Below are 12,541 nucleotides of genomic sequence, written 5' to 3' on the forward strand. Positions count from 1 at the left end.
GCCGCAATGAATCCATTGAAGCTTGAACTGCATACTTAAAAAGCATATTGGTTAATCAGGAATGTCGCATGCCTTGTGTAACAGACTCTTCAATAGTGATATCATATTCTCCCACCCACCCACCTCAAAATGACTCTTGCATGAACAAAAGAATTCTGAACTTGGTTTGCAGATACTGAAGTCACAGGAAATTAAGGGTGACTCAATGGATTATTTTAAAAATTAATCTTTATTACCTTCCACTCTCAGGCTGCTAATAAAAAAAATAATCTGTTTCAACAGCCTCTATAAAAACTTGTCTACAAAGCAGAAGGATGGAGGAGAGTCGATATTAAATAAGACTCAGGATAGTGGGTTGTAAGAACAATGTAATTGGGAGAACATCGCAGATTAAATGAAAATTTGCATACATTTGAAATCTAGCCAGTTTTGACAATCAGGGACTTAGCAAACCGCCCTCAAATTGCTAGCATATTTCTACCCTTTACCAAGAAGAAGAGCTCAAATATTACCCCAGTGTATACCTTCTGGGAATGGCTGGTACTTAAAAGAACATTAATATATTTGAGTTTGCAAAGCTACTTTTTAAAAACTAGAAACTCACAATTTATTCCTGAAATTTCACCAGTCAGCCTCCTAAACTGTGAAATTTACCTCAAGCCTGATTCATGACAAAAATCATGAATCAAATTCTGAAACCCTGGTTTATATTTCACATTTCTACAAGGAAATCAAAAATTTGAAACATGGAATGATAATTTCTCTCTCAAATTTTCTTGTTTACCAGCTGGTCTGCATGACATAAAAGCATAAGAGTATTGGTGAATCAGATCAATAGCATAATCCTATACATGTCTGTGCAAAAGTAAGTTGCACTCAGTTCAGTGGGGCAAACTATCAAGTAAGTTGGTATCATTTGAGTTAGGCTGGCATGTTGGTCAGTCAACTAGGCAAAAAAAATGTCACTTGATCCTCTGACCATGGAAAAATACTTATCAATATTTAGTTACCCTTTTAGTTTCATTATGATATAATTTGCTACAGAGTGCGGGACCACCTAACCCTGTGGCAATCAAGGGTAAGCTTAGCGGAATAACAAAGCTTTACCTCTGGCTTCCTGCTCTAATCTTTAGGCACCAGGCAAAAACATTCCCCTATAGCCAGGCCTTTTAAACTGGGAGTGGGGAGGGATCATTTTTGTTTGTTACTGTGTTGTGCATTTCTGTGCTTTATACTGTAAATCGCCCTGTGATCCTTGGATGAAGGGGGATATAGAAATTTAATAAAATAAATAAATGAATAAAGAAATAAGAAATAAGAAGCAGGTTCCCTTGGAGCCCCAGACACCAGGTGCAACTGAGAAACAGGAGCCCTGAAGGAATGGGGGCCAAGAACAATCTAGCCAACTCTGGAGATAGGTTTCCATATGTGGCTTTGGTTTTGAAAAAGGGAAAGCTATTGCATCATGAGGAATATCTATCTGTCGTGGGAATTTGGGGGGCGGTCTCTAACTGTACAAGGGATGTAGGTGGCGCTGTGGGTTAAACCACAGAGCCTAGGACTTGCCGATCAGAAGGTTGGTGGTTCGAATCCCCGTGACGGGGTAAGCTCATGTTGCTTGGTCCCAACTCCTGCCAACCTAGCAGTTCGAAAGCAAGCCAAGTGCAAGTAGATAAATAGGTACTGCTCAGGTAGGAAGGTAAATGGCGTTTCCGTGCGCTGCTCTGGTTCGCCAGAAGCGGATTAGTCATGCTGGCCACATGACCCGGAAGCTGTACGCCGGCTCCCTCGGCCAATAAAGCAAGATGAGCGCCACCACCCCAGGGTCGTCTGCGACTGGACCTAATGGTCAGGGGTCCCTTTACCTTTACCTTTACTCTAACTGTACAGTTTAGTAATTTTAACATGGTCCCTTTAGGTTAGTTTCACCTTCCAACCTGTTCATTAGCAGTTGTTAGTCATGCCACAAGAAGCCTTGACTTGGCTCTCATAAAATCTGCCACCCCTGCTCTAGTGGGTGTTTGTGGAGTTCTTCCAGGTGAGAAATATTACAAGGGCGGAGGGGAATTTTCTCTTTATCCATGTTGATGTTGATGCACCATTTTACTATCTACCAAATATCCCCGCCCCTTCTGTTTTTCTCAGGTAATTATCATTTCCCCCTTCATTGTTCCCATCTTGTATAGTCCTGTTACATTTTCTCAATATTCCCTTTCCATGATCTGCTTCTCTTTATTAAACCAAAAGAATCTCTAGAAGTAACCAGTGAATTATATTTCATTACTGAGAGTGCAGTGAACATGAATGTAAATACAACAGCTATTATATCTACAATGGTTCTTGATACACAGAGAGAGAGAAAATGCTTTATAGATGGACAGAGAGTCAGTGTAAGGTCTGTCTTAATTTAGATATGGGAATTAGTTGCCATCTCAACAGGCTGGGTAGAAAAAGCCATGAAGCTTATTACCTGCGCAAGAAACATGCATTATTTGCCTCAACATGAAATGTGAGTTTATTAAGCTAATCCAAAGTGGCTTCAGGCAATTTTTTAGTTCTTCCTCAGTTCCCTGATCCATAAAATGGGAACAACCACCTAGTTGGAGGGGATAGGAAACCTTTCTTCCATGATGCCAGAGTTCAGCCTGACCATGACCCCAAAGGGGCCATATATGAGGAAGAGATGTGAGAGCCTGAGATCTCGTGCAAATTCTTTATAAATGACTTGGAAGAAGGAATTGAGGTGATGCTCATCAAATCTGCAGAGGACACCAAACTGGGAGGAGTAGCTAATGCCACAGAAAACAGATTAGGGACTGGTAACAGATTGGAGAACTGGGCCCAAACTGACAAAATGAATTTCAATAGGGGCAATTGTGAGGTTCTGCAGGAATAACCAAATGTACCAGAATAAGATGGGGAGCACCTGGCCTACTAGCAGTACGTGTGAAAAGGATCTAGGGGTCTTGGTGGACCACAAACTTAACATGAGTCAACAGTATGATGCAGCAGCAAAAAAGCTAACGCTATTCTAGGCTGCAGATCAAGGGAAATGCTAGTACCACTCTATTCTGCCTTGGGCAGACCACACCTGGGATACTGTGTCCAGTTCCAGGTGCCACAATTTAAGATGGATAGTGACAAGCTGGAATGTGTGCAGACGAGGGCGACCAAGATAATCAAGGATCTGAAAACCAAGCCTTACGAGGAACAGTCAAGGGAGTTGGATATGTTTAACCTGGAAAAGAGGAAACTAAGAGAAGATATGATAGCCATCTTCAGATATCTCCAGGGCTGTCACATGAAAGCTGGAGCATACTAACTTTCTTTGGCTCTGGAGGCTCAGACCCGAACCAGTGAATTCAAGTTATGAGAAAGGAGATTCCGACTAAACATCACAAAGAACTTTCTGAGAGTAGGAGCTGTTTGACAGTGGAACAGTCTCCCTCAGGACGTTGTGAACTCTCCTTCCTTGGAGGTTTTTAAGCAGAGGTTGGATGGCCATCTGTCATGGATGCTTTAGATGAGATTCCTACATTGCAGTGGATTGGACTAGATGACTCTTGGTGTCACTTCCAACTCTAGAATTCTATGATTCTAAGCAGGAATCCAGAAATATCTACTGTTGCCGTAAGGAGTCCTATGGACACCTCACTGTACCTGGGCCCCTTCACCTTCAAGAGCTCAGGTGGCATTGGGCCCTGCAAGAAGTCCTGAGCCCACAAGTAACTGCTCAGGGTTCTACTGACAAGGAGGCAGAAGCCATGGAAGAACCGGGATGCTTGGCGGAAATGACTGGCAGAATCCGAGACCAGGGAGAAGAGTTGGTGGAAGAAGATTGGAGGAAATTTAAAACCTATTTGCAGAAGTACTGTAAACTTTTTGAATGCTGATGACATTGAAATGAATTGCAGGGGCTCTAGCAACAAGGTAAAATGTAAGATTGGATTAACAATAGATAAACTAAATAGGACACGAATTTGCTGAATTAATTATTAAAAGGGATACAAGAACGGGAGACGTGAGGAAGTCAGGAAAATAAGTTAACTAAAGATGAAATTAAGAAAGAGGGAATTTTTGTTTGTTTGTTTTTGTTTTTCTATATGTGTTTTTCTCTTTTTTTCTTTTTTTGTGTTTAAAGTGTGTATTTTTGTATTTTGTAACTTTGTATTTTCTCTGTCTTTGTATTTTTCTGAACTTTTTCATTGTTAAAACTTAATAAAATATTGATTAAAAAAAAAAGGAAGAACCGGGATGCAGATGATGTCCAAATGCTATTGAACTCCAGTTCCCAGCAGCCAGCAAGGCCAATAGTCAGGGACAGGAAGAGTTGAAGTCTAATAACTCCTGGAGAGGAACAGGTTCCCCACCCCAGATGAAAACCTTCCAGTCTACTCTGGGATAACAGTTCCCTAGAGGGCTCCCATAGGCAACTTCAAGTCTGGGTGCACCAACCAACACCCTTAAATTAAGGATCTGGCCGGATTTGAGCAATTGCCCCTTCTGCAGCAGAACCCCGCTTCTGCATCCTCCCCCATCTCACACCTTCATTCAGCTTTAAGCCATCAGGGCAAATAAGTATACAGATGTCAGTGGTGCTGTTGGTGCAGGTTTGATGGGCATTAGATATTGCTTGCTGAGCATAAGCCTGAGAAGCACAGGCCATTCCAGCTCCGGCCTCTGGTTGTAAGCAAGGCACCTCGTCTTGTCCCTTCCCTCCCCAACGCAGCGTGAAGGGAGGAGGTGGTTTTCTGAGTCCCTCTCTTTGACTTTGATTGATGGCACTGTGCTGGATTGCCAGTGAGGTAGAAAATTAGAGGGAGATCGTTTCAGATACAGGCCCATCCAAGCTGTATGCTGTGTCCATAAATGTATACAGCTCATCCCTCTGGGAACTCTCCCTCCAGCCTTTAACCTCATTATTCACAGTGCTGAACTGGAAAACAGGAAAATGCCCCTTCCTTCCTTTTTCTGGTTTTTGTTGTTGTTGTTGCTGCTGTTGTGTATGTATTTGCATCTCCTCCAAAGGTGTATGCCTTTCTCTCTCTCTCTCTCTCTCTCTCTCTCCTTGGTAAAGGTAAAGGTAAAGGGACCCCTGACCTTTAGGTCCAGTTGAGATGACTCTGGGGTTGCGGCACTCATCTTGCTTTACTGGCCAGCGTACAGCTTCCGGCTCATGTGGCCAGCATAACTAAGCCACTTCTGCTGAACCAGAGCAGCGCACGGAAACGCCGTTTACCTTCCCTCCAGAACGGTACCCATTTATCTACTTGCACTTTGACGTGCTTTCAAACTGCTAGGTGGGCAGGAGCTGGGACCAAACAATGGGAACTCACTCCATTGCTGGGATTCGAACTGCTGACATTCTGATTGGCAAGCCCTAGGCTCTGTGGTTTAGACCACAGTGCCAAAGGTGATGCTAATATATGGTTGCCATGAAGGTCTATATGCTTATCCTCCCCTATGTAAAATCCAAATATTCTCTGTGGCATGCACGTTCTCTGAACAAGCATCATGGTTGGGAATATCATCTGAACCGTGAAAAAGTGACTTCTATAAGTGGAAGAGAATGTGCAGTCAGCTGTGCAAACCTATGCATGTTTACTTGGAAGTAAATTTCATTGTGGCCAAAGGGGACACATGTAACGTGTAACAATGATGCAAATCTGTGCTGTATTGTTGACACAGATGGAATGGGGAGCACAGTCAGTGGCTGGTAATGATACCCATGTATTGTAGAACAAATGATTTAGATCTGCACTCTGAAAGCTGTATATTTGGATAGCAAATTTGTATGGAAGAAGAAGAGGAGGAGGAGGAGGAGGAGGAGTTTAGATTTGATATCCCGCTTTATCACTACCTGAAGGAGTCTCAAAGCAGCTAACATTCTCCTTTCCCTTCCTCCCCTACAACAAACACTCTGTGAGGTGAGGGAGGCTGGAGAGACTTCAGAGAAGTGTGACTGGCCCAAGGTCACCCAGCGGCTGCATGTGAAGCAGCGGAGACGCGAACAGCTGCATTTTCCTGTATTGCAGAAGCTTAGACTTGATGATCCTCAGGGTCCCTTCCAAATCTACAATTCTATGATTTTATCAGCATGCCATGCCAGTATGTAGAAAAGTGGAAGTAATCTCACATAACACAGCTTCCCACACATTTCCTTTGGGAATGGTTTTATTGCTAAAAAGTAAAGGCCGGATGCCTTTCCAGCAATGGCAGGATTCTGTCATTAGCACCCATCAACTCCAATTGATAGCAACTGAAATGTCAAGAAGAATCTGTCATCACCCCCCCCCCTTCATTCCTGCTTCCTTTCACTGGTGTGATTGTCTATCTTGCGGTTTCTGCACAGGATCTTGTATACTCAGAATTCACCCATATAGACTGTAGCTTATGTAAATATGTGCTACCAGTTATGAGAAGTGTTATCAGGACATCTCTGTCAAGCCTTGCCTTGTGGACCGAGTCCTACAATAGTTCATACTTCAACAGAACAATAACAGAGAAATGTTTCTGAAAGTCTGCATTTTGAGCCAACATATACTTTTGCACTGCTTTGCAAATCAGTTCAGCCCTCACATAAATATGCACTGTACTGGATGAGGGACTTGCTTCATGGGCAAAGATTCTGTTCCTTTAACAGTGTTATTCAACAGGTTAGCTTTTCTCTGCAATGGCATCTTCCTGCCTGCAAAAACTGTACCTACTGAATTTCTGACAACCATGCAGCAGTTAAAAGAATATATGCCCTAAAAGCATGTCAGCCTTGCATGGCATAATCTATTTTGGAAGCGTATTTGTATTTTCATCATTTAGGGGAGGGGAGGGGAGAAGGGACTGCAAGGAACCAGTTTTCATAAAGGTTCCTATTAAATTTTGCATATTCAGAACTGCATAATACATTTCAGACTGTGAACTCATACAGAAGAAGATTGATGGCATCCACGGTAAATGCCTTGCTGTTTGCAAAGAAATTAGGCAAATCACATGAGCTGGTACGGGTCAAGGTTTGTCCATTGCAGATCAAACACCACAGAGGGAACTTCCATCCACCTGACACACACACACACACACACAATCACACAACATGACCTTCAGTGACATCTCTGCACATGTCCACCTTTGAGTCATCAAATGCTGCAAATGTTTGTCTGAATCAGGCCTATGTAAACAATTGTATGACAAAAAATGTTTCAGTTGCTTTTCTGACAGTAATCCAATGAAAAGCATGTAATCTCTCATCTATAATCCAGAAGTGGACGGAAACCCACTTGATAATGCTGCCCAATTTGGCTACTACTGACTCTGTGCCTACTTCAAAATCTAAAAGGAATCTCCAGCCTTGCTAATATAATGATTTATTATATTTTTCTTTACCTCTGCTTCCTGCCTCAGCCATATGTTCCAATTAGCGATAGAGACAGATTTTTTAAAATGGTAGTTTTATATTTTCAAACAGAGATGGGTCCTTGCTTCTTTGTCCCAATATAACTTGCTGCAATCTGAGACCTTTCGCACTCAGTATAAATAGATGAAAGAGTGGATTCCATCTCTTGCAGTGTTACATCTGGCAAATGCAGCCTTGTGTGGGTGGGTGTCAGGATTTGGACCAGGACTGCAGAGCTGGGGGAGAAGACTATGGTGCTGTTTTCCTGGTTCTCTTCTGCTATTTGCTCTGCTGGGTAAAACAGACAGCTTTGCATATGCCAAATTCTCTCCATCTCACTGATTTTGATGGTGGCACCAAAAAGTGGGGGAAAGACACAACACTGGGGGTGGGTAGAGCCCAGCACTCTGGTGGGGATGCAAAATTGGCCCCTTTGATGAGAGGGAAGGGACATTTCCCTGCTGAAATACAAGAGGCCTCATCAGTGCTGGCATCCCACCTGAACCTGCTCAGTCAAGCATTCCTCTGAACTTCTGGTGTCATTGTTTCACCTGTTTGTCAACTGTTCTATTGTTATACTCTTTAATTGTCTTACTGTATATTTTAAATTGGGATGTATCCTTGCCCCAATGGAATTGCTGTTGCATATTTTAATTACGTACTGATTTTACAGATCCATTTTGGTATACACACACACACACACACACACACACACACACACACACACACACACAATCTATAATTAACAGCAGCAGCTCCCCAGTCTCAGGTGATCTGCATGGATCAGCTGAAGAGGGGGAACTGTGCGCATGTGCACTAGGTGTGAAGTAGTGATCTACTAGTGCATGTGAGAAGGTGTGTTTGAGGGTGATAGGTAGCCATCCCCACCAGAGGCATATGGCCTCCAGACTGTTGCTCCAGGGTGAATGTGGCCCTTGGAGCAAAGTTAGCCACCCCTGTGCTAGTGATTCCTTGAGTTAGGAAGCTTTACAGAGCTAAATTAAAAGACACCTGCTTCTTGGAAGAAAAGTGATGACAAACCTAGACAGCATCTTAAAAAACAGAGACATCACCTTGCTGACAAAGGTCCATATTGTTAAAACTATGGTTTTCCCAGTAGTGATGTATGGAAGTGAAAGCTGGACCATAAAGAAGGCTGGTCACCAAAGAATTGATGCTTTTGAATTATGGTGCTGGAGGAGACTCTTGAGAGTCCCATGGACTGCAAGAAGATCAAACCTCTCCATTCTGAAGGAAATCAGCCCTGAGTGGTCACTAGAAGGACAGATCCTGAAGCTGAGGCTCCAATACTTTGGCCACCTCATGAGAAGAGAAGACTCCCTGGAAAAGACCCTGATGTTGGGAAAGATTGAGGGCACAAGGAGAAGGGGACGACAGAGGACGAGATGGTTGGACAGTGTTCTCGAAGCTACTAACATGTGTTTGACCAAACTGCGGGAGGCAGTGGAAGACAGGAGTGGCTGGCGTGCTCTTGTCCATGGGGTCACGAAGAGTCGGACACGACTAAACGACTAAACAACAACAACAGAAGTAGGATGCTGATGCTGATGCTATTTATACCCCACCCTTCTGGCTGGGTCCCCTAAGCCTAAGTTATTGGGCTGCACAGCTTCAGAGTGCTATGGGGCTTACCCATTAGTCACTTGAATCTTTAAAATGTGCTTTGCTTTGCTGGAGTTGAAGTTAGTGCCTAGAACGTGGACAAAATAATAGACTGATTTTGCAGCTCACAATGTTGTGAGTCAATTTAGAACTGGGGGGGGGGGGAGATCAGATTTTCTCCCTCTGAGAGATCTCTAAAAATGCATGTAATTGGTGACCCATTTCTGATTCGAACTGAAGGGAGTTTGCCCATCGCTCCTTCTAACCAACATGGAGACAAATGGAGCCAGATGGACGCACACACAGGAGACGTGTTCTGACATACATTTCCCTGCTATTGGCCCTTCTGCTAGGCACAAACTGGAACAGGCAATTTGATGAACATTTAAAACATCACTGACCGTTTTATCCAGGTGGATACGTCCTGTCCTTGTTTACACCCACTCAGCCTCCTCCACCCCCACGAAAAAAAGAAACTGCACTCCATGGAGTTACTCAAGTAGAGAACAGGACCAAGCCACAAGAAAGACCTCTGAAAGGCATCTTGGCATTTGGAAAAAGCGACGAGAGAGGGAGACGGATGAATATACAGGGCAGCGTAGCATGCGGGTCTGCTCAAATCAATCAGATAGAATGGAAATCTATGGCACAAAGCTTGCAATTACACACATATCCCTTTCAGGAACATTTGTTATGGCTGCTTTTAGTGTCAGCGCCGCTGCTCGGGGGGGAAGCGAGGGATCATTAGCAAGAAGCCGTCAGCAGAAATGCTTCCCTAGCCGACCCTTAGGCTCCGCTATTCCTCAGAGCTGAGCATGCAGGAGTTCCTCAGCCAAGGCCAAGTGGATTCTGTCAGGGGAGGCAAATCTTTGGCTGTGGCTACTAGCCGGGGCTATTTTTCTAGAAAAATGGGAACTGGAACTCACCACAAACACCTCCCCCATTCTCTTAGAAGGGTGCCCACCTGAGAGGTGCTGAAATTGAGTTGGGGGGAGAGCTGCCCAGTATACCTGAAGGAGTGTCTCCACCCCCATCATTCTGCCCGGACGCTGAGGTCCAGCGCTGAGGGCCTTCTGGCGGTTCCCTCATTGAGAGAAGTGAGGTTACAAGGGAACCAGACAGAGGGCCTTCTCGGTGGTGGCGCCCGCCCTGTGGAACGCCCTCCCATCAGATGTCAAAGAGATAAATAACTACCTAACATTCAGAAGACATCCCTGTTCAGGGAAGTTCTTAATGTGTGACATCTTAGTGTATTTTTTGTCTTTGTTGGAAGCCACACAGAGTGGCTGGAGAAACCCACCCAGATGGGCGGGGTACAAATAATAAATTATTATTATTATAAATATGCAGGTGGCAGTTTTGAAAAGGGAAATGGAAGGGGACAGCCTTCATTTTAGAAGGTGCCTGATTCAGCACCAGTCGCTGCCACCACTGCCTGGCATAGCAAAGACCTGACGTGAGGCGGTGAGGCCCACTTCAAACTGGGCCTGAGTTGCTGCTGGCCTGAGGGGAGAGAGACTTTCTGCAGGCAATGGCTTTCCCACCTGCTCTGCCCCCCTCCAGCCCCCCCCCCCCGGGGAGCCTTTCCCAGACCATGGTTTTGAGAAGAGCAAAAGCAGCTGGGAAGAAAGGAGCTGAGGGGTAGGTTTTTTTAAAAAAATATAAAAACAAAAATATTTTTATAAGTTGTGTGCCCTTGTTTCTCAATTTGATCCTTTTACATGATTTTGTGGTATTTTATGCATTGTCATTTGCTGGTATTTTTTATTGATTATAAATTCATAATTCTTTATTGCAATTGATAAGTGTAAACTGTTTAATTATTATTTGATGCTGTTTAGTTTTACTGTTTACTATTGGATTCTAATGGATTGTTGAATTTTGCTTTATTTTATATATGCTGTTTGTTTTTAAAGTTATTGTGATTTTTTGCATTGGATCAGATTGTTGCTATTAATGTTTGATGTTTTATTATTATTTTTATGTGTGTTGGAAGCTGCTCAGAGTGGTTGGGGCAACCCAGCCATACTACTATGATTACTGCTATTATTATTATTAGATTCAAACCCAAATTAATTAACTTCTCTGGCCCATGAAAAGCTGGTGACAGCCAGGGCTGGCTCAGCCAGTAGGCTGCCTCAGGAGGAAGATGTGGTGGCCACATGGCCTGGCCTGCTGCCCTTGTCGGATTCTCTAGCCTTTATCAGAGGTAACTTGCCACTTTCCCGGCACTCGGCTTGAGATCCTTGTAGACCTCCCCGTCTGCATCTCCCGGCAGGATACAGACAAGGTCACGATCGGCGATCCCACTCAGCGTGAGAGGGACGCACCACTTCTCCCTCCTCCCTGCTTCCCTCAGGGAGGGGAAAGAGACAGACAGAAATCTATTTACATGTCTTTATTTCTGTCTTTGCAGCAGTACAGAGAAACACGTCTGCACTCTCCAGACTCCAACAGTAGAGAGAGAAACTCCACCCCTGTACTTCCAGTACAGGTCAGATGACACTCTGAGCTAACATCCGGTGCTCAGTACAGTGAATAGACTGCCCCTTTGTTCCAATAGTACAGTCCCAAACATCAACATCCTGTTTTGCATTCCAGACACCTGCAGCTCGCTCTTGCATTGGTGCTTTTTCCTGACAGCCCTCAGATGGGGTAGAGCAGGTGTAGGGGAACCTTTGGCCCTCCAGTTGCTGCTGAATTGCATCTCCAATCAGCCCCAGCATAAATGGCCCATGGCCAGGGATGATGGGAGCTGTAGCCCGAGACCATTGGCTGTGAGTCTTGCTGGAGCTGCCCCCTGCCTGGCAGGCCGGCCACTTCCATCTGAGCCAGGAGGGTGGGGTCCAGACTGACCATTTGACAGCAGCTGAGGCCCTGACTGAGTGACGGAGCACAGCTGACTGGACCTTGGGGTTGGAGTATGCTATTGTGGCCCCAACTATCTGAAACATTTTTAAACTGTTTTAAAACTGCTTTGAGTTGTTCTAATTTACTGTTTCATGGGAATGGGTGTTGTTTTACTTGGGGTGGGAGTTGTCTTAAATTGCTTTTAAATTGTGATATGCTTGCATGTTCATTTGCATTTGTAGTTTTAATTTAGTTTTTTATGTTAGTTAAATCATATACAGTGGTACCTCGGGTTAAGAACTTAATTCATTCTGGAGGTCCGTTCTTATCCTGAAACTGTTCTTAACCTGAAGCACCACTTTAGCTAATGGAGCCTCCCGCTGCCGCCGTGCAATTTCTGTTCTCATCCTGAAGCAAAGTTCTTAACCCGAGGTAATATTTCTGGGTTAGCGGAATCTGTAACCTGAAGCATATGTAACCTGAAGCGTATGTAACCCGAGGTACCACTGTAAGTTGTTTTAAGGAGAGAGGGAAATCATAGAATCATAGAGTTGGAAGAGACCACAAGGGCCATCGAGTCCAACCCCCTGCCAAGCAGGAAACACCATCAGAGCACTCCTGACATATGGCTGTCAAGCCTCTGCTTAAAGACCTCCAAAGAAGGAGACTCCACCACACTCC

This window comes from Podarcis vaucheri (assembly GCF_965113315.1).
Source record: "Podarcis vaucheri genome assembly, chromosome: 6".
Lineage (NCBI taxonomy): Eukaryota > Metazoa > Chordata > Lepidosauria > Squamata > Lacertidae > Podarcis > Podarcis vaucheri.